Source organism: Excalfactoria chinensis, chromosome 12 (genome assembly GCF_039878825.1).
Source record: "Excalfactoria chinensis isolate bCotChi1 chromosome 12, bCotChi1.hap2, whole genome shotgun sequence".
NCBI lineage: Eukaryota > Metazoa > Chordata > Aves > Galliformes > Phasianidae > Excalfactoria > Excalfactoria chinensis.
This window is the reverse complement of record NC_092836.1, coordinates 15,465,694-15,488,789: the sequence shown is the minus strand read 5'-3', so window position 1 is coordinate 15,488,789 and position 23,096 is coordinate 15,465,694. Positions and strand designations below refer to the sequence as shown.

General features: G+C 44.2%; 1 protein-coding gene across 16 annotated transcripts in view; it reads left to right on the top strand.

Moving 5' to 3' along the window:
* Positions 1-1,795: 1,795 nt before the first annotated feature.
* Positions 1,796-23,096, top strand: part of ATP2B2 (ATPase plasma membrane Ca2+ transporting 2) — a 303,612-nt gene continuing 282,311 nt past the window's right edge. For 3 of the 16 annotated variants that reach the window (XM_072347800.1, XM_072347817.1, XM_072347776.1), the window contains exon 1: positions 4,043-4,519. The gene's annotated coding sequence lies outside the window, so the exon portion shown is untranslated. Of the gene's footprint in view, positions 1,842-2,864; positions 3,010-3,506; positions 3,628-3,704; positions 3,818-4,042; positions 4,520-23,096 lie in introns of those variants that run through there. The other 13 variants (XM_072347821.1, XM_072347775.1, XM_072347801.1 and 10 more) reach the window with 11 other exon arrangements.

Genomic DNA, 23,096 nt, shown 5'->3' with positions numbered 1-23,096 from the left:
GCTGGAGCATTTCAAGAGCATTTTGTGTAGGTATAGATATCTCACGTGTTTTGTATTCAACTCCTGCACTTTTTGCTTTGATGCTGAATTTGAACTGTGAATGAGTAGCTGCAGAATATCCCAATCCTATTGCAAAGCTATTTTTGTTCATTCTTTTATAACAAAGCGAAGGGCAGATTTTTGTTACTCTTCTCCTGCAGTGCGTATGACATTCCAAGGTTTAATGTGAAAAGCACCTTTGCGTTGCACAACCATGACAGGATGACTGCTGTACAACTTCATGGCAACGTCAAGGAACGTGTTACTGTCACAGCCTTTGTCTGCTGTTACTTTGGCTTGTAAAAACAACAGAGATGTAGGACTGGGTGGCTTTTCACTGAGAGCCTGTGACGTGAGGGTGTGAAGTTACTGCAGGAGATCACGCTGGTGATTCACAGGGATATGCTTTCTACTGTATCAGATACTGGCCCTGTGCCATAGCTTGGTGGCATCCGATACCATGAGAGTTTTTTCCTAAGAGCAACTAAGAATGCATCTGAACATTCTTCTAATTAAACATCTGACTGCGTTAGGAGGGTAAGGACTTGATGTCTATAAGTTAAATACTGGACCTCTGAATCTCCCTCCTAGCCTTCATGTTTCACTAAGTGGCTAATACTTCTGCCTGTTTTGTGATGAATGGTGGCAGTCCTTACAGTTGCATTTTGCTCTCATTATCTCCGTACTACTTTTTTTTTGGCAGATCAGGTGTTTTTCACTTCCATTCACAGTGTTGCTATTTGGCACCAGCAGCACTTTCGAGGTAAACTCTTAAGTGCATATGGATTAATTGGGATGGAGGATGGTATTTATGTTTGATACAAAAAGAGCATTTATCTATTATTATCTAAATCTATTTGTAGAAAGTTCATCAAGCACACTGGAATACAACGTGTCACTATTTCATTCTTACATAATTACATCCAGGCTATAAGCTACTGAATTGGCATCCCTCATCTCCTCCCTTTGAGATGTCCTTGAAATTCCTCCTCTGTTTTGGTAGCATGGAAATTAAGCTGTAGTTTGTGGAAATAACGTGAAGCCGAACGATGAGAAGTGGTGTCTGACAAATGCAGTTCATTATTAGATCATTCAAACCTAAGGCATGCACGGTGCCAAAGCGTTTGGTATTACGTGATCTCTGCTCCTTTGAGTTACTTTGACAAAGCAGATCACCTCCACTAAGCCTATATTCTCCAATTTAAACAGGAAAATGAGAAGGAATTTAAAGAAATACCCAAACCTGAGATAATGTATAGTGAACTTAGGAAAACCCATAACAGAAATGGTCCTAAGCTCCAAAACAGACTGGGAAGTGTTGAACTGTAGGAGCTAAGTTGGAGCAGCTCTAATAAAGCAGGGTGTTTTTATCTTGCAATCTTATTAAAATCTGGATGTGAGAGTTCCAAGAAATTCTGCAGTAAAAGAAAGAGAGATCCAAAGAAAGACAGTGAGAACTGGCATGTATTCTCTGTAAAAAGATAGCTCCTAAAGCTGTCAGGAGTTATATATAAATGTATGGTATACATTTTCATAGGCAGAAGAGAGCAGAATGGAAGTCGCTCATTCTCCCATCGTTTATCACGGTGATAAACAGCCCTTTTGCTATTTCACCATCATTTGAAAATCAGTTGTAGAGGCTGAGTATCTTCAGGTAGTGTCTGTGCTGCTCTGCAGTTACTGTTCCCTGCTGCATTAGCTGCCCAGCTGTGGGTGTTCTGATGAGAAGAGTCGTGCTGGGAGGCTGTCCTGTGTATGCTCAGAGCCAGAGCTGTGCTCGGTGATCCTTAATGTTTGGCAAGGTAAGGTTGGGCAGAGAATGATGTATTTTGGTGAAAATAGTTCATAGCACGTGGTTTTATGCAGCATGATGGCATTATTAGTGGGATGTTTGCATGCACTGAGTAGGAACGCACAGCTAATGCTCTTCAAACAATACTCCAATCGTCTGCTTTAAATGATTAATAAGCACAAGCTGAAAATAGCTCCAGATTTACCTAATGCTTGCATGATTATTTTTGTAAACACGCTGTTCAGGCTTCCTCTGCCATCTTTCCAAGCATTGTTACAGCAGAGATGTGGGTATTTTTTAATGAGTTTTTTCTCAGTTTGATCTTCATGATGATGCAGAACTTTGTGTCGGGGAGAGCACCAGAGATGCTGGTGTGCAGCTGGCAGTCAGTGTGTGGTTTGAGATCAAACCACTGCAGACACTCGCAGAATACCTACAGGTCTCTTTCCACCCCCCTTCCCTCCCCCTTCCAAAGGTAGAACCTGAACTTTGTGAGAACCACAGGTTCGTGTTTTGCCAACTGGATGGCCTGAAGTTACCACAAAGATATGGTTACAGCTTCTCTTAGTCTCAGACAAGCTGGAAATAGCTTTAAGAGACATGGAGGGCCTGGTACCTGTGTGCTATTGGCTGTCCTACTTTTCCATAGTCCTTTCTGAGATAAGGGTAAGGCTGGAATTTAAATGGTGTTGAAGCCAAGATAGGAATCAGAATATAATTAACAGTGTATCAGCTGTCCAACAGCCCGGGCTGGACTGCAGGGCTTTTCACCAATAAAAAGGTGGAGGATTTCCAGTCTGCAGCTGTTAGGTGATGGCTTTGAGTCCTTGACACCACAGCCACACCACCTAGCAGTGCTTTTGTCTGCTCTTCCACATATGCTGTATTTCAGCTCAGCCCTCAAGCTGTTTGGTAACTGATTCTTGCAGTAGAAAGGCCATATAGCCCAGCAGAACTTTTAGGAAATGACATCGATGTAAAAAACATATATTTCATGGTTTTGTTAAAAACCCAACTTTAATTTCTCTGGCAGAGTTTCAAAGATGTGAGTTTGTTGAAGAGTTTTTGAACCCTACGTCGATTTTTGGCTGCAGTGCCGGTCCCTGGCTCTGTATAGAGCACCACCAGAACCTCACACCTGCTTCCAGAGCGCACTGCTACCTCCGTCTCTTTGGCAGGTGCGTGTCCCAGGGCCCGGGTTGTTCTGCATCTATTGGAGGACAGCGGCTGAGAGCTGCGGTACGAAGGGCGCACAGCGGGGAGGGAGCCACGTGCCGCTGACAGATGCGCTGCAGCCCCTCTCGCTGTGGGGGGTGGGGGAGGCTCAGCCCCGCCCGCGTGGTGCCCCGACCCTGCGGGGAGGCGAATCCCAGCGTCACGAGGAGGGGCCGCTGCCCGTCGCCCTCTGCACGCCCGCTCTCCTGCTCCGGGCAGCGGGGATTCCCACTCCTGAGCCTGGGGGCAGCCGCTGCGCGCCCCCTGCAGCCGCGGCGGAGCCGGCAGCGTCGCCGGCCTCTCCCCGCTGAGGGGAGCCCCAGCCCTGCCGGGGAGGCTGCGCTCCGCCGGGGCCGGCACCTCGGCAGGGAGGGGAGAGGCGCTGCCCGCCCCCCCCCGGGGCTTCCCTGCTCGCCGCGGCCCCGCTAAGTCTGACGGAGCGCCGCCGCCCAGCGCAGCGCAGCGGCCAGGCGCAGGAGGGAGGCGCCGCGCGGCCCGGCTCCCCGCGTGCCGCCGCTTGGGGGACAAGCGGCCGCCTCCGCGCTGCCGGCTGCTCCGCTCCGCTCCTCAGGCTGCCTCAGGTAGGGACCGGGAGCGCGGCACGGGGGTGGGCTGCGGGCAGCGGCGGTCCCCGGAAGGGCTGCATCCGCGCTGGGGTGACCTTGAGGCGCGGGGGACGGCGGGGCGAGAGATGCGGGCTGAGGGATGCGCTCGGGCTGCGAACGGGGACCGGCGGCTGCCGCGGCTCGCGCTGCCTCCCTCTCCGTGTCGGTAGGTCGCAAAAGGGAAGAAGGGGCTGCCTCTCGCAGCCCGCCGGGGTCGGGGAGGGGACGCCGTGCCGACAGGTCGGGGGACGCGGGTGCCTTCCCGCGGCTGTGGGGCACGCCGAGCTGCGGGGAGCAGCAGCCTCACATCTCGCAGAGCTCCGGGACGGCGGGGCCGGGCTGCGCTTCTCCCCTTTGAGCGCGGGGCTGAGCGCGTGTCACGAGCAGCTGCAGCGCAGCCCCGCGGGCCGCCCGCAGCGGGGAGCAGCGCGACGCCGCCATCCGCCGCACCTCTGGCAGCCCCGGGGCTGGAGCAAAACTGCCTCGTTCAATTCAACCGTCGAAAAGTTTTCTCCTTTCCGTGCGTTTCCTGCCGAGCGCCGTTACGTGCCTTTTCTTCGTTTTTCTTTTTTCCCCCTTCGTATTGTTGTGCTGTTTTATCACGTGGTAGCAGCATAACCTAATTCTGTACCCATGTTGGCTTTGCTTTGGTGGTACTGCGATGTTTGAGGAGCGCAGGCACCGAGATGAGGGGGGAAAAGGGGGAAACAAATGACAGCCAAGGCACAGAGCGGGGCTTCACAGCTGCTGAGATAAAGGAAAACGTAAGTTTATAACCAGCACGGAAGCAAAGTGCTGTAACTCAGCCCCCAACGAGCGACACGAGACCTCTGAAGGAACAGCCGTAGCTGCTGGCAGGTGCTGTTAGGTAAGCAGACCTTGAGGCGCAGCAGGGCTGGGCTGGTTGGAGGGCTGGGCTGTGGGCTCTGCCTGCACACCTGGGGAGCTGTGCTGTGTGCCCTGCAGTGCTACCTGCGTCCTATGGGTGTTTGTGGCTCTGAGCCGCGTGTGCCCCGTGCCTTGCTTGTAGGTCAGTGTTGTTTACAATGACTTTGTGAGCTAACGAGTTCCGTCTTCGTGGTGAGCATTACCACAAGCTCTTCCTAACACAAATAAGCATGTACTGTCTGTGTAGTTTAGTGTCAATATTAACAATTGTACATCAAATGGAATTACTCTTTGGTTTAATTTTATAGTATCGAGTACTGTTTTACCTCTGATTCACATTCAGTATCATTACCGGCATTGACTTCTGTTCATGTCCTATAAATCCACTACCACAAACCCAGTTCCTAAGTTAGTGAGTCCAAGCTATCAGATCCAAGTTTCTCTTTCCAAACCGTCCCTTTTAACCATTCAGTTACCTATTTCCAGGTTACACTCCATTCATTTTTATTGTTTTTGACAAGTTCTATGGGATAGTTAATAAATGGCATGTGGTTCTGTGGTGCTGTCACCTCACTGGGATTCAGTGTGAGGAGGGCAGCAGGGAGAGCAAATGGACCATTACAGTGCCCAGTGGTTTGGTTTGTTCTGCTCCTGGTGTCTCTCAAGGTGCCTTAGGATACCTGCTCTGGCCTGGCACCCCGCTTCAGGATCATCATGGAAACATCACTGAATCTGTGATTCAGGGGGCTGCAGTCTCCACCGTGTCCCCTATCACATACTGGACACAGTGTGGCACTTTGGGTGGTGTTGGTTACCTGTTTGTAGGTAGCTGAGCCGGATGTGGTGCATTTGCCTGGTTCCTTACGCTTCATTAGCTGAGAATAAAAGTGCTGCAAATCAATTCAGTGGTGGGACTGGAAGGTGGGACTGTTTGCCTATTCATAATCTTCTGGGAGCTGGCTTAGCGTTTGTGTCGACAACAAAAAGAAGTGTTTTCTGGTTACTTGTTCATAACTTTAAACTATTTTAAGTCTAGAAAGTAAGCTAAAAAAACTTCTTGGCATGCAAAAGCATGAGCTGTAGCTGCAGATAGTGCAGAATGATGAATGCAATTGTGGTAAAGTAGCTGCTCTGACCGCGAGGAAGAAGCAGAGTAATTAGACAAGAGTTAAATGATCTGTTGGCAGTGTGATGGGAGGCGATAGTGAGGGAGAGAATCAGGAATGGGAAGAAAGTTCACATCTAAACAAAGCTGTGTGGCTGCTGAAATCTTTTAAAATAAACACCCAATGAAGCCTAACATTGGAATGTGTGTCAGATAAACTGCAGCATCGCTTCATAACAGAGTGATGTACAAGAAAGCCCAAAGATTACCTTAAACGTAGAGTGTATCTAATGGGAACAGAAGCGACAAATGCAAACGGTAAAGCAGTTTTGATTGTTTGCAAATAAAAACATCTGAAATCTTTGAGAAAGGAAAAGTAAACATGGAGAGAGAATATTTACGTGTAGTAGGATTATAAAGATGGGGTTATTTAATACCGGAATATTTCAGACTTCCATTTTATAGTGGGGAAAGAGTTGGCTGCGCCTTACTGCATCTGATATGGTATATCCTACCTGATGTGTTAACTGGGGTTTTCCTGTGTCCTCCGCTCGGAGCTGGTTTTTGGTGTAACGACGTATTTGGAACCTCACATTGAGATTCTTGAATATTTTGGGCACATAAATAAAACAGTTGGTGTGCTGCAGGGACGCCCTCCGCACGCTGGAATGTAAACCTAGAAGGCTTTACATGTTTCTTGGAGGCAGAAGGTGCTCTGTGTTTAACATATACAATGGCAAGTGTATCTGGGAGGTCTCCTTGCATCCCTTGGAGCCTGCAGGAGAATCCATTAGCTGTGCAGAGCCGGGGCTGCTCCTGTAGCACACAGGTGGGTGCCCTCAGCCCCAGCTGCCACTCTCTGTGTGCTCTTTTTCTTTGTGTCCTGCTGTTTCTCTCCTGCAATCTGAAGGACTTGCAGTGCTGGCAGTTTTTGTGGTCTTCCCATTGCTCCTATTTCTGAGCCATCCATGCTCCCTGAAGCTGCTGTGTGCATAGGGCTGAGTGTGCATGGGGTTGCTGAACAGGAAGCAACAACGGTGCTATCGTGTACGAGGCAGTACAGCGGTCAGTACAGGAATCTTTGTTTGCACAGTGAATTTATTCATTGTATGGTGAAATGCCTTCAAAAAGTGATAGCACTGGGGTTTTCAGACCCCAAACTGGTTTCTTTCATTGGTGCTTCTTGTGAAGGAGGTGTTTGTCCTGCCACTTGTCACAGTCAGTTACGTTCATGCTGTGTGCTTATATGGAAAGCATCGTGTGGGCTAACAAATGGCTCCAGGAGGGGTTAAGTTTGATTGTTGAAGCAGTGGCAGGATTCAGAGCTGCAGGGCTGGAGCAGGTTTCCCTCTCCTGCCCTTCTCATGTGGCTGTGAGTTGGCCTCGGGTGTGTGTTTGTGCTTTGGACAGCCCAGAAGAATGAAGCTGGCTATATCTAGCATTACATTTCTGCAGTTAACAATCATTAATTCGGTACTGTTTGTGGAATTATTTATGGCCATATTTACTTGTTAGCGTGCCTACAATAAGTTCTCTTGAACTTTGCTAAGAGTACACCTAGTATAAAATCATCTAGCAGGGATAAGGAGCATCTGAAGATACGGCAATTACAATTGTCCACCTCATGTCGCATGTCACTTATTTGAAACTGCTTTAGGATTCAGGAGCTTTCTGATGAATGGGAACTTTCTTTTTGGTTAATAGTGAGAGTAACACACATAAGCAGGAGATGCTTTGCCTGTGTTTTGCTTTACAGTGCAGGAGCCAGTGTCACCTTGAGGATACAGCTGCTGAACATCTGTATTGGCAAGTCTGCCCGTGGCAGGGGGTTGGAACTGGATGATCTTTAAAGTCCCCTCCAACCCAAACTGTTCTGTGGTGCTACAAAGATAGGGCTGCATTCAGCAGAACATATAAAAGTGGCTTGTCCAGCATTTCAGTTTTTTTATTGCAAGTATTGTCTTGATATCTAAACCTTTTACTAATACTGTTATTATTTAACGGGCTAATAATGAAAGAGGATTGAAATAATAGTGGACTTGTTTGGGGAAAATGTTCTCTGTGGAAATTCCCAATGGGTTGGTGGGTTCCTGGAGAGTATTTGCATGGATGTCTGAAAGGTTTTTAAGCTGGAGCTTTAAACAGGGAGATTTATGATCATGAAGAGCAAAAATACGTCCTTTGCTATTGATTACTGAAAGCCTTGTGGTAGCCAGTATATGTCATTGATTACTGCTTTTCCCTTCTTTGAAGGCTGGCTATCATATCAAAAAGAAATGTCGTGACTTTGACATTTGGTTATTTCCTGGCACTCGATCTTTCAGGTGCTTGTGTGACGATTTAGCTCCTATCCACATCTTCCTGGGTATAGCAGAGAGGAGGACTGGTTTGCAGTTCCTTGTCTCCTGCTCTCTTTGAAGTCGCATACTGTTTTTGCCTCCTTGCAGTCCTTACGGAACTTTACCCTTCCTTATTGAATGGAATAGGTAGTGTTTGGGGATGGCTTTGGGTAATTCCTGAAGTCCTCTGAAGGGAGCTTTGTCAGGCCCTGTCAAACTGATTGGCTTCCCTCGGTATCTTGTAACCTGTCTTTTTTCCTTCATGCCCATAGTCCTATATTCTTAGTAGAATCACCTTTGAGTAATTTTTTATACTTTGTTGTCCTTTAGACATTAAAAGAACAGAAAGGAAGTACTGAATACTTCAGCTTTCTCATAACTGTCTGTTACTTTCTCTCCTTTCCCATTAAGTCCCATAACCTTTGCTTACCTTTGTCCCTCTTTCCTTCTGCTGTATCAATAGATCCATCTTTGGTTGCTTTTCTGTGGCCCTCATTAGTTGTTGATCCTTTTGTGTGTTGGTTCACCTGGATCGTACTGTGGATGGCTGTGCCATTCTTTTCTATGTGTTCTTTGTTAAACGCTCTTGTTTCACCTTTTGTACAATCTCTTCTGATAGTCAAAGCCCTTGAAGACTCTGGATGTAACGGCAAATCATCTCTTACAATGCTTCTTACATTTCCTCTGCATTGGGATGTTCAGATGCACTATTTTATACTGGTTTTGTTAATAACTGTCAGCCTTCCTGACCTCCTGGGTTCTAAGACTGTCTCTTCAGGAGATGTTACAGTGATTTGATGGAGTCTGCTGAAGTTGTTGCCCCGAATTTCACTTCTCTTTTTGTTCTTCCTTCACATCTTCCATTTAATATGATGGTGAATTCTCTCAACTTGTGTCAGTGCTCACTGGAAATACATCGCTGCCTTTAAGATCTCAGTGCTATCCTATTAATCAGAATAAAATGCAGCTGCAGCTTTGGTGTTTATCTTGTGGGCACTGTGCTGAGAACCAATGTATATCAAGCAGAAGAACCTGCCCACAACAGAAAACTCATTCAGTTAAAACTTCTTGCTCATAGGAGGAATATCCCACTTGTAAGCTTAGCACTAAGTCCTGCATTCTTGTCAAGGGACCGTTTTGAAGTTGCATCAATGATCTTGATTGTCAAAGAAGTTACAGATAACACAACAGAAATATTTCAAGTGTTAAGGGCAGGAGTTTTAAGACGGGGAGGAATGGAAGCCAAATGCAATTTCAAGTTCTATTGTCTCGTCACTGAGGTTTGTGCATCCAACAACAATTGGATGCTTTTGAAAATAGTACTCTAAATTGGTGGCTAATATTTATACCCATTATAATGGTAAAAGCAGCTTGTAAGTCACCATTAATAATTCAGCTGAAGATTATTGGAGTCTCATTCAGTAACTCCTGAAAAGGATGAGAAATTTCTCTCATTGATTTCAGTGCCTTTGGGTTGCATTGCTGGGGGACTCTGATGAAATAATGAGTTTCTGTGGAAGGTTTTCCTGTTTCGGTGCATCTGGTGACCAAGAATGCAAGTCTTAAGTTACAGGAGAGGCTGATGTTGGAGTCATCTTTGATGCTGTTTACATACAGATAGGCAGAGAGATGCGTAGGACCCCGTTCTGCTGAAGAATCGGAACAGGAAGAATCGTGCGCAGGGCGTTGCTCTGCCAGCTCCCCTCCACTAAGGCTCAGCGGTGGATTTGCATGGGAGAAGAGTGGCAGGTGGGCGAAGCAAGAGCTGTTGCTGCTGTGCAGTGTGGGCTCTGCGTCAGTCCTGCCGCTCCCCCAGCCCGCCTCCGTCAGCACAGCCGCGTCTGATGCCGCAGCCTTTGCCGTTCAGCGGCAGCGAGGAGCTGGCTTTCATCCTTCCTGCTCTCTCTTTGTCTTTTACTGTCTGCCCCTCCTCTGTCATTTTCTCTCTCCTTCCATTCTCAAAAGATATCTAGAGGAATCCTTTCCTCTTAAACCATCTGAACACCTGAACGGACTTGAATGCGCTATCGCTTTGAATGCAAACGTGCCTTTTACATCTGTTTCAAACGTGAGAAGTCAATTTAAACCTACCAATTTGATCAAACCAGATTTTCTGTCATGTCAGGAACTCAGCACCGTGTCTGGGCAATCTGTGTACACAAAAAAGAGAAGCACCATGTATGTATTTGTGGGGTCACACGGTCTGTAGAAGGACAGCAGTGCCTCACTGGCTTCAGAAGTCCCAGCAATTCAGTCCCATTATTTTTTTGCACGTTCTTCGGTAAATGAGGTTTAAGAGTGATGAGATCAGTGAAGCTTATGATAACCACCCTGATTTTAAACCTATGACTCCTGGAATAGAATGGTATCCCTAAATGCTTTGCTTTACCAGGGGAAAGCATGCAGAAGGAAAAGCCATAGGATGACTGTAAGTGTTAAACAGTAAAACCAGAACAAAAAGCTTTCTATAAATAGTAAGACAGTCCCAGTTCAGCAAAGTACTTAAGCATATGCCTAAATCCTTCCTTGTTCAGCAAAGCACTTACATGTGCATTTGAATTCTGCTGAAATAAAGCATTAAATATCAGGCTTAAGTGCTTTGTTGAATTAGGGGCTGTATCTGTGCATACAGACCCGGGGAGAAAGATAGTTTTCTTCATGGGAAAATGGTATGCGGTAGTTGTTGTGGCATAATATCCTGTGTGAAATTTCTGGCATTGTGCTCTGGCCGATTAACTTGGAGAACAAATGGACATTAAAGCTGTAGAGAGTCTTTATGTTCTGATAGTTCAAATTTGTGTTCTTCTGGTACTGGCAGATTGCTCAGACTTGATGCTGACAGCTGCTTTTGTAACAGCAGGACCTGTGTTAGCTATTAGAGTGGATTTCCTATTTCTTAGAAAAACAAAGGCAATAATGATCTTCCCCGTGGCAACAGTGAAACAGTCTGTACTTGGGAATTTCCAGTTGTGAGTGCGTCGGTCCAGGTGCCCCAAGTAGCCCTGCTGGCAAGGAGTTTGCAAATACAGGTAAAGACCCTTTTGTACAAAGGCTTATTTTCTCTGAAAATACTTAGCCTCTCTTTTCCCACAGTAAGATCTGTTAACCAATGTTGGGTTCTCAAGGTGTTGGTCTCCTCTGAAACTCTCCTGCACGGAGGGGAAATACTGGTAGCTTTTTTTGGTCACCTTGTCTCTAAAGAGGCTTCATGTAATGTTAATACAGTGGTTGTGTTGGCTGGCTGGATTGATCAGATGGCAGTATTTAAGACGTGTATCTTAATCAGGTTAAACACAACTCGTGCATCTTGTTTATAACATGGACACGTATGGCTAACTTGACAGGGTTGGCATTTGTGGGAGCACACAGGTTATAAAACTAAATTTACCCTGAGATGGAAACCTCTTTGTGTTGTTCCTTTGTTTGGAACGTGGAGAAACTGACCTGGCTTCTGGGAAACATGGCCCAAGTCCTGCTTTGATTGACAGCACAGTGTTCAGATCCCAGATCACCCAAATTTAATCAGAGGCAGGATTCCCGAAATGCATTGCAGTTTATTAGTTGTGACAGTCACCGTCGCAGCTAGGACTTTTTTTGCCTTTCTAATGAAAATCTGGGGGAAGTGGCTAAGTAATGAGCACGTGGACTTTGATATAGTCCACTAGTTTTTGCTCTGATATCATAATTGAACAGAATTACTGTGCTGATTTGCAGGACATACGTGGCACGTGGGTTTAGAAGACCACTTTCAAAACAGATCTGTGAACTTCTGGGGCTCTTTAAAAATTAGTCTACAGAGCCCAAGTCCTTCCTAGTGCTAATTGCCTAGCACGGTGCTTGAGCACGCTTTTATTGCTTTGGTTACTTCACTGTTGTTCTGTTGAACAAATCTGTAAGCTATTCTATGATACTAGGAAAAAGGTTGGAAGGAACAATAGATCTCTGGTTCCAACACCCTGTTCTGTGGGCATGGTTGCCACCCACTAAATTAGGCTGCTCAGGGGGTCCCATCCATCCTGTCCTTGAATGCCTTCAGGGATGGGAGTATCCAGGTTCTCAGTAGGTTCACATGGGTCCACTTTTCAAGCCTGTCTGGGTCCCTCTGGATGGCATCTCTTCCTTCTGTCGTACTGACTGCACCACTCAGCTTGGCATGGTCTGCAGACTTGCTGAGGATACATTTGATTCCACTGTCTGTCACTGATAAAGATGTTGAAGATCACTGTTCCCATGACACCCCTGAAGGATAGCAGTAGTCATCGGCCTCTGCCTGGTCATAGATCTGCTGACAAATGGGGGTGATATTTCCCTTTTTCTCAGCCTGACAACTGAGACTTCAAATCAGGTGGAAAGTGGCTTGGCAACAGCATGGGACTGTGTTTCTTTGGTATCAGTTAGGTCATAGTTTTCTAATTGCTCCATGGTTTTCCTCTCATTCTGCTTATTTCCTGTGCTGTGTGTGTTTGTAAAGGCACTACTGCTGGGCTGCTAGCTGTGATACCATCTTGGATGAGCCCTCCCAAATTCCTCTGGGATGAATCTGAGGTTTTCCTCTGCTTCTTCCTGATGTGACAGTGTTCTCCAGCTCTTCTCTGTAACCCTCTTCCCCCACCAAGTCTAGTGTCAAGCTCTGGTGATCAGCCTGGCCAGCTTTCTGCCCATTATATTCTTGCCTCTCCTGGGCAGTTGTGTTCCTTTTGTTTTTGGGTTGTTTCGTTTTTCATGTATGATAAACCCCTATCGTGAAAAGCACAGTGTGAGAATGGTTAATTCAAATGTTATATGTTTGAGCTGATTAAGGAAATTCTAATCTGGATCTTTACATAGGAAGTTATAAAGCAGTTTCATAATTTAAACCAGATCAAGTCTATAAAGTAGTAATAAGCTCATGTAAATCTCCCCAGTATAATAAAGTTGAAATATCTCAGTTGAACAATTAAAAAGCCCTGTAAACATTTGAGTGAAAGTCTCTTGTTGCTTTCCATTCTATTTGATTAGAGCGGATATATCTTTGAAGAAGTGCCATCTTGATCTGATTCAAAAGGTCAACTGTTAGGAGTCGTGGTTAATGTCAGAATGTTCTATTACTCCATGAGCTGCGTTTGGGCGCTCTGAATTAGACAGAATGAGCTTTATCTGTTTTGAATTTCAGACTGTGTGAATGGCAATTTCTGCAGCAGGGACCAAAGTGTCCATTAGAAACAGGTTAGAAATAAGAAAATCAGCCTGCAGAATGACGTACTATGTGATGTAATTAAGTAGGTTGGTAGATAAGAAATGAATGAGCTGCTCTTCGTGCGACGTGCAGATGGGTTAACTTCCAATAGGTTATTGCATTGGAAATGACTGATTGGAAATAAGCTGACAGTGTTTGATGAAATGTACCTGTAATGAAGCGAGCAAAATAGAAGTTCCTATCAAGCTTCCTTTTCTAAACACTGAAATATTTTTAATGAAATGGTCAGGAACTGTGTTTTGTTAAGGTAGTGTGGCATAACAGGTTCTCATCTTATTTATTCCAATTGCGGTGCTGGAGATACTTAAATCTTGCTTCCAGGAAAAGGAAGGATATTTTAAAGCTATGTCTCAAGCAACATCACTGAATTTGATTGGCCAAAAATCTTACAGGTCTTTATTTAAGTCAAAGATTTGAAGAAAACAAATGGCCTTTTATCCCTATTTGAAATTCCATTCCTCAACTGAGGTAGGATTTTGGTATGCACTAGAAAGTATTGTGAGTGAAACTGTCATGGATGGGAACAACTGCACTGTACACTAAACTCGTAAGAAGCAGAAAGGTGTGTATTGGTATAATGTAGTGATTTAATAGTGACTTAATTAAACCTAAGATGTTTCATTATGCTTGATCACTTACTGCATAGAGGGTAGGGTTAAAAACCCATTTAGGTGAGGCCCTCCTATTAAGTCTAGTGGGACTAAGTGGACCTCCTTGCTTTCTAAACTCCATGAACCGTGGAGGTAAGCAGCCTAGGACCCACCCATAGTCCCAGCCTTGGTCAACAGTTTATGCTAAGGGATCATATGTACACAATCATTCTAAGATATAATCTTAGCAAAGCTAACAAAGCTTACAGTCAATCAAAGATGCAATCTTAGCAAAGCTAGCAAAGCCTAAAACAAACTACTAGCCACTTACTGAGGATCTGTATAGGATCACCATGGTGCCTTAACATCAAGGCAGGAGGGATTTCTGCACAGGTATGACCTCAAGCAGCATCTTCACTCCAGGGGAGATCATATCACAGCCCACTGCCATACAAGAGAGCTTGAGGGACTCTTGGGCTGCCCGCTATTTATGGGATGAGATGATAACTCATGGTCAAACTTTGTTTTTAGGCACATGCTCAGTTGGCCCTCAGCTGTTGGACCAGGTGGTTGCTATCAGTTCTTCCAGCCCTCTAGTCTGACACACATTTGTGGTTGTTTATCTGCCTTAGAGAACGTGTTATCAGTGCTGTTGGTCTGCCTGGGCAAGGCCAGGCCCAAGGTGGAAGTCAAGGTACAAAAGGGGGGACTGCGTTACAGCAATCAAACACAATCATGGTTATTAAATATTTTTATTGACTAAATAAAGGACAAAGTGGAGGGGAAGCGTGAACAGTCATACCTTCCTGTTGCGTTCCTTCTGTACACTTCTTTGCTGAAAGCTTTCAGTAGATGTTCACCTAAACAGGCCTTCATCAGCTGGATGTGTTCTCATCTCTCTTCCTGCACCTCTTTGGGAAACTGAAATCAATCTGCCTTGTGCTGCAGTAGTGAGTTGAGTGATCAACTTGCAGAGGCTGTGATGACCTGGAAGCTTGGTTAGAGGTTTCCCTTTACCCCAGTATAGTCTCTTTCAGAGTGCTGAAGGGTTAGTAAGGACTTGAAATTTGTCTCAGATTGGTCCAGCTGTGTAAGCTCGCTGTATCCAACAATTTTACTGATGCGGATAGCTGTTTGAGATCATTGTACGGTAAATGCTTCTGTTCAAATTAAACATACACTAAGAAATATACTTCAGAAGATGCTTCTTATGTTTAGTATCTCAGCCTAGGAATTGAACCAGTATCTCCTGCAAAGTGCTCCTTGTCTATAAATATTTGTGAAAGCCTGCCCAACTATAAATAGGAAGGAGGGCTACGGGCTGAAGATGCAATCTCAGAAGATGCCAGTTTCAGTGAGGAGGGTGCGAGAACTCCGCAGCAGTGGGGCACCACAGGGGTATGCTTTTTATAGATGAGTACTTGGCTGTGATGATGCAGGCAGAATACCGAATTAATTAATTTAATTTGCTGTTCTCTGGCACAGGTTTTTCGATGCATCATCTTCACGATATGTGATAGTTTCCTAACAAGTCTCAGTTCTTGGGATCAGATAATACTGCAGCATGACCTTAGATATCTTTAACTCTCCTTAAAAGTCCCTTTTGAATCGTGCAGAAAATAAAATAGAAAATGACTCAAATGTTGCTTTGAAAACAAACAGAAAGCTCAGGTTTTCTTTTGCTTACGTGCTTATTTTTTGAGAGGGTGACCCGATTTGGGTTTTTTCCCTCAATTTTTGGTAATAATGTCCAGAAGATAATTCTGGGGCTGCTTTTGAAGCCAGCTTTTGGCTATAGTAGTCAGCATTAACACAGTGTGCAGCGTTCCCCCTTCTGTGTACAATTGGGAGTGTAAAATAGTGTTTAAATTCACTGGGGTAGAAGTGCCTATAAAATGGAGTATTTAGTTGCCAGCAGGTTAAAATCTATGGACACATGTTTTGTGACTCCTTTTCTCATAACCCAGCTCGACTTGCCCTGTCTGACCATACTGAAAACTGGAAGAAAATTGGCATTTGGAGAATTGGGGTTGAATAGAGGAGATGGTACTGTGATCGCAGGCAATTGGGCCTGGGATAGCAGAGGAGACACCTTGGCTACAAGGTACTTTATGGTATAAATTAGGACAGATTTACTCACACTCCCTCCCCCTGGACAGAAGTTACTTTGCTAATATCCCGTATTGAATAATAAGAAGGATCTTGAAAAAATATCGTGTTTATATTGGCTCAATGTGAGAAAACTGAGCAGAAGAGGAAGCTGATGAGGCAAAGCCTCATGATACCTCAAACTCCTCAGAGAAGTGGAGGAGAGCAGTAGTGATTTACCTACAGTTGTGCTGTCTTTTCCTGTGGAACAAAGATGACACACTTTGTAAGAGTCCTCTGTGGGGAAAATGGCGGAGCCCTGAATTGGTGTTCACAGTGCTGTGCATTTCTAGCTTTACCTCAGTTAGAGTTTTCCATCACTGATGAGCGTGTTCTGTAGGCTGCAGGCTAACTTGTAGCTGTGTTTCAATCAGCTGGATTTACTTCGTCCTGGGATTTTTGCTCCCCCTTGATCTGCTTTGCATTTCTTTCCTGAGAGCTCAGTGGTTTACTTCAGTAGAAGTTTTGCTAATCTGATAGCTTATGAACTTTCTCACAAGGCCATCGATGGACAAACAGAAGCTGAGTACACAGGATAAGTTAAAAATTTACTGTCATGAACATTTTCTGCATTAGGGAACTTGAAATTAATATGGGTAAATATAATCATTACTGATAATTAGTGCCTAAGGTATATCATTGGCTGAAGAGTAATCTGAAAATAGACTGAGACATTAAGAGCATGTGTCAAAACTGTTTTAATATAGGTTGTCCATTAGGAAACATCAGTATGTTTCTTTTGCCTTCCCTACCAATGATGTGACACTTTGTAGTTCCTATGTGGAAGCAGAGAAAAAACAGTTTAAGAACAGTAGGGTAGAAACATAGCAAAGCATGACATTCAGCATAGGGTGAATGCATTCCTGTGCTCTTAAATATTAAAAAAAATATAACTCATCCATGCATCTTAATCCTAGGGGTAATTTAATCCCTGAATGAGAGAACTCAGAGTTAAGAGTGCAATCGGACTGATTTGATCAGCATTACCCAGTTGGGAGATAGAGAACCACACAGCTCAGGTGGCAATCTGTCGTCTTTCTTAACATGTCTGAAGACATTCCTTTCAATTTCTGCTTGCATGAAGTGCTTCTCATTTTCAGTTAGATTTCTCTTTATTTAGCTGTTTTGAAAGATAAGCTCTAAACATCTATAAATTGTAATTATGGAGACATTTCATTGCTGTATAAATGAAAGTTTTTGAACACAGACACAAGAATTCTCCACGGAGTCAGTTTATTGTGTGCATTAACTATAAAATTAATTTTCTGCTGAGTAATTGCAACTGGCTCAAAAGTGCAACCCAAACAGACTTAGCAAAGCTTCAAAGATTGTGGGAAACCTGGTGATGAGTTGTAGCAAAAATGGAACTCTAATTTTGTTTATTACTGCTGTAGTCGCAGCGCTGATCCCACATCAGTGCTCCCCAGTGTTGCACAGCGTAATAGTAGAGAGCGCCAATGGCACATCTTAAAGTGGTATGAATGAGAAGAGTTGTCGTTTATACAAGCAGAGAAGAAACTTTATGAATATAGCTAAACACATCAAAAGCTTTATGCGCTACAGTTGTCAAGCGTTGGTCCTTTGCAGCAATAAAATTGCTTCTGAAAAGTTCTTTGTGACACCAGGCCAAGTATGTTAGGAATATCAGCAATTATATCTAGGAAAAAGCTGACTCACCGGACTGGCAGTGAGGGGCTGTGGCTGTAGAACACACTTTGTCAGGAAGTAGTTTTCTTCCAGGAGCCATTCTACCATGGGAGGCTTGTCCTTGAATGAGCCCAGGGGTGGGATGGACCCAGGGTCACCCCATCACCAGGAGCTCCATTATCAGCTCAGGCCATGACATAACAGTTCCACTACACTAAGACAGGGCTGTGCTGTTTGAAGAGCCCACAATATTTGCTTCCATTTCATACATGACAGATTTAGGAAAACCTACAAAGTGATGCATGTCTGTCTCAGCTGATTTTTCTGTGCTCTCATTTGGCAGATGTGTGTGTGCATACATGATACCGTTTAATTACAGCTCTGAGTAAACAGTGAACATGTGCACATACATAAACATACATGTGCTGTCCTCAGTATCATTTAATTACTTCCCACAGCAAACAGTCTTTCTGCTTTCCGTATCCTGGGACACAAAGGGAATGTTTTCTTCCTCTTCTGTTTCAGGGGCAGAAGGCTGAGTGTTCCTCTGAAAGGTGTCTGCTCATAGCTGACCCCTGAGTAGAACACAGAAACATAGTAGAAATGTCTGGAAAAATTAGAGCTACTTCATGATTTCTCAACAGTTCCGGATCTTCCATTGCATGAGATTGTTTTGTGTGTGTTTTTCTTGCATCTTGCTGAAGTACCAAGTATATACATATGTAGTGTGGTCGTTACCAATTGGATATGGCCTAGGTGCTTTTATCCCTAAATAATTAGAGGAAATGTACTGCACAAAATAATTAGAAGCGTTTTTGACCTGTCGGTGTGGATTTCTGTTGTTGTTCAGACTTATTCATATATTTAATTCTAAGAGAACTGATACAAATGAAGCTGATATCAAGTGGTACAAAGGCTGAATTTCACACCAGTTTTCTAAGAGGCTTATGGCAGGCCTGTCTGTTTCCTAATTCCTCAGGCATTATTTTTTCATGTATTTTAATTGATATTTAACTTCAGCTCGGTTGGACAATGCATCTACAATTGGTTGCACAAAATGAGACTTGAACATATTCACTAAAATATTCTACCCAAGAGTGGCGACTGACCTCAGACCTGGATGTTTTGCTGCCTTTGATATCAGCTCCCCAGGAGGCAGAGCGAAACAAGCTGATAGCTCAACAGCTTACTAACAGGCTGTCATTATTTTATTTGTATCTATCTATCTGCTTGTAGGCAGGCTGCTGATTCAGCTGCAGCTGAATGTTGTTTGGACTACTCAAGTGAGTTAAGAGACCGCAGTCAGTTTACCAGTAGATGGATGTTTAAAGCAGAAAACTAAAAATAAAATGTAAACGTGATCACTAATTGGCGTCCTGTTGGTTGGCTCAGCAAGACACTGCTGACACAATAATAATATTAGTGCAGTGCTTGGGTACCTCTGTGTTAAAAATGAACAGGAACTGAGCTGCTTTTGCATCTTTGGAAGCTGCCCTCTGTCTGTGTGAGAGCTGCCCTCTGCGCTGTGCTTCTCCTGTAAGTAAGTGGGAGACTTCAGGCTGCATCTGGGCCCTTTTATCCTCGCTGAAATATTGGTTATTTTCAGCATTCTGAACTTAGTACAAAGGTACCAATTGTTAAGGCAGGGAGGAGACTGACTGCCAGAGAAGACCTCAGAAGAAGTTCTGCAAAGCAAACTTCCCGCTGTTGTGGTTATTTTTACATTTCTTTTTGGACTCTTTCCTTGGCCCTTGCTTTTTCTCTAGACCTTGCTAAGAGCTTAGTGAAAGGCTTCTGTTGATAGCATCTAAAAGAGGAAGGGAAGCAATTACCCAGATTTCCCTGGAAGCAGCTGTGAAGCATTCCTCTCTCACCCCTCTCAGCTTAAAAATGGACCTTCCAGTTTTATCTTAGAGAAGATGAACACACCTGACTGACAGATATCTCCTACCTATGCCCACCGTGGAGGTACCGCGTTGATCACACGTGGGCAGCACCGCTGTTGGAGTTGGGCTGCTTTGCCCAGCTCTGAGGAGCACGCCTGCATTCTGTGCTGAACTAAAATCGCTGTGAATGATTTCAGAGCTTTTCTTTATTTTCTTAGTGGCTGAACTAAATATTTTGCAAGAAACAAAACCAGAATTGAGCTGAAACAATAATTACCGAGTTGTTGGCAAAACAATGCGTAAGGCTTTGCTTTTCAGACTAAAGTATTTGCCAGCTCAATTAAAACTAAATGTTTCCCAGATTTCATAATTCACCTAATTTAAAGGAAATGAAAACGTTATAAAAATATTTTAACATGAAATGTTAAATTGACCAAAGAAAAATGTTTCACTTTGATTTCAAAAGGAGATATTTTATATTCTGGAATGTTTGTTCTGACTTTTTTTTCCTGGTTCGGCCTTTTGGTCAAATACAACTTCAAATAATAATTAGTTTTTGTCCTGACCTCTTTCCTGCTCTGCTTCTCTCCCTCGCTGTACCCAAGACGCACTCAGTTTTTCCTGCAGCTTGCTGGATGTGTTCTTACCGATCCCACTGACTTCTGCAAAACGTTCCTCTGCTGACTGGATGTCATTTGGAGCAATGACATGAATGAGGGTTTCAGTCGCCTGCAGTTTGACTGCTCGAGAAAATCAGGCCATGTACTTCAGCCTGGCTGCACGGTAAGAAACGTGGACAGCCCCCTTGCTAACTTGGAGTTGGAGGGTCTGACTTCTCTGTACTCTTTTGTTCATATTCTAATTCTCGAGATGGATTAAAAATCTGAAGCATGTATTATTTTTAGGCTCATTTTGAAATGCACCCATACATTATTCAGACCAGAGTAGAACTCTGCTCTATGCCAGTAGCTTTTATCTAACGTGAATGCAGCAATTTCCTCATCCAGGGCATGTCCTCGATCTGATTGTTAGGGTAGCAATATCTGCTACATATAATATGTGTAGGGAAAGCAATATATGTGCTTTTGTCTGGTAAGTAATGTAAGAACTTCTGTTTAGCTTGTTTTACGGTGAAAAATGCTGCTGTCACAGACTTGGATCAAAATTGTTTCACTTCATGAATAAAAAACCCAACAACTTAATAAAGAGCTGCTGAAATTAAGTTTCAAGACATGATTTGACAGTGCAAAGGATGAGAAAAGGTGTGATGTGGAGTTACTGCTGATGGGCCGGGTACACCAGCAGCTGTGTTGCTCAGTGGCATGTCGTGTCATTTGCTGTGAAGACTTATGTGCGTCTGCTGATCATCCTGGTTTTAAGTGCAAAGCGTCTGCTTTGATCTCCTAGTGCTCCTGCAGCCCTGCCTAGTGGAGCTGCAAGGCGGGCTTTTCACGGGCCAAATATGAGTTGTCAAAAAAAAAAAGCCAGAGAAAATATCTGCCTACAAATTATTTGCATATTCTTTTGGGCATACTCCTGGCTCAGGCTTGGTGTTTCTCTTTGTTCTCCGTTCAAGTCCTCTGCCAAGCAGTGAGTTCACTGCAGCACTTTGTCTCTCTGTTCTGGAGAAGAATCGCTGGTGTAAATCACTGCAATGGCACTGCTGGCTGCCACGGTCTGCTCCCATAGCTGGAACTCTAACAGGGATTCGTCTTTGGGTCTGTTCAAGGTCTCCACATATGAAAGAAAGGAGAAAGAGTTTGAAAGGCACAAAGAAAGTTCTGCTGTGAATTCCCAATGCTGCTTAAAGTCCACTGATTAACTGTTGTAGGTGATCGACATTGTCTGTGGTGTTTGTTTATTTTTAAATTTGGTTATCCAATTAGCTTTTCCTGTTCACCATAGAATCACAAGGTTGGAAAGGACCTACAGGATCATCTGGTCCAACCATCCTCCCATTACTGTTGCTACCACAAGCCACTAATCCAGATCTTGTAGCTCCTCATCCAGATGCCACTTGGGCACTGCCAGGGACGGCGACTCCACCACCTCCCTGGGCAGCCATTCCAGTGCCTGGCCACTCTCTGAGAGAAAAACTTATCTCTTATGTCTAATCTAAACCTCTTCTGGTACAACTTCATCACAAAGCGCAGAGCTTAGCTGGTATGTTCAGCCCCTGCTGGTATGTTTTACCAGTGTTGGAAAGGAAACAGATTTTTTACTCCCTTGGATGGTTTGCAGGTTCATGCTCTCACCAGAAGAACAGCAAGACTGACCTGGAAGACTGGATTACAATTATCTCCAGTATTTTTTTTCATACACTGCAAAGCCTAATGAGGAAGAATGGACGCCATCTCTCCCTGTCAGCAACCCAGAGAAGTTCTGCTAAAATGCCTGTATGATGACCTCTGTGATGGGAGGTAATGACAAGCTCAGGGGACAGGGCAGCTGCGTTGCCCTAAAGAGGCAAGGATCTGTAATTTTCACAGATCTCTGGTCAAACAGGGAAAAGGGTCATTGTCAGAACCAGTTCCTGACCCAGCTGGGCGCTGGGTAGTGCCTACAGAAACCTCACGGTTGCATTAGCTCTAGTAATTGCTAATACAGTTCTTTTATAAGCATTTGAAACAACTCTCTGATGTTCCAAATGTTCAGAAATAAGCCATCTCCAAAACAGAGCACCTGTGGGGCAGGTTTAAAGGCATGGATTTTCCCAAAGTGGTACAACCAATGTCCTCAGTTTATTCTTCAAAGGTTTCAAAAAGGTGTAAATATATTTCTCTGTATTTCTCTGCTGACTGAAAAGAATCCAGACTTTTGCTGCCAATGAAGGAGTGCGGGGAACTGGATCTGAGGCAAACAAAAATGTTTTGGTGAAATAGGATTAGTTCTTAAATCTCAAAAAATCTTGTGGAGTCATGCAAAACAGAAAAGAGAGGTTTAGCCTGCATAGAAACGGAATCACATGAGTGCAATATCATTCGGGCTTTCACTCATGTGACGTTTGGTTGTTGTTGGAGACAAATCTTTAAGAAGCGCAGCAGTTTTTGTAGACAAGGAGCTCAGTTTCCCCGGCCCTTTGCAGTACGTGAAACAGCCATTGCAAAGGGAGTGAAGTGGGAATATGGCATTGTGCACCTCTTTTGAATAATTGTCTGTACCTGCGGTGTGCAAAGAGCCTAAAATGAGGCAATGAGTGATGTGCTGAAGGAAATAATAAAGCAAAGAACAATAGGAGTCTGACCCAAGGCAGTGGGACCCTTCCAGCAGTGTCAGGTAGGACTTTATTGAGATGCCCAGGGCTGGGTGACTTAAATATCTCCCAGTGATAGTATGGCAGCTTACCCATGGCCTCAGCAACTTCCAGCTCTGTTGGAACATAATAATAAGTCTATTAATTATTGGAACATAAGACAAACTGGGAAGTGCCAGCTAAAGGTGAAATTTGCTCTTAAAGAGGAGTTTCCAGGAGTTTCCAGTTCTTTATACTAGACTTCCACACAAGGTCAGATCTTTGGTTGAATGTTGACTTTTTCCGCCTAGTGATGAAATACCAATATTGCACTTAATGTGTCATTAGAGACTTTTTCACCAGTGTTCTTGCTA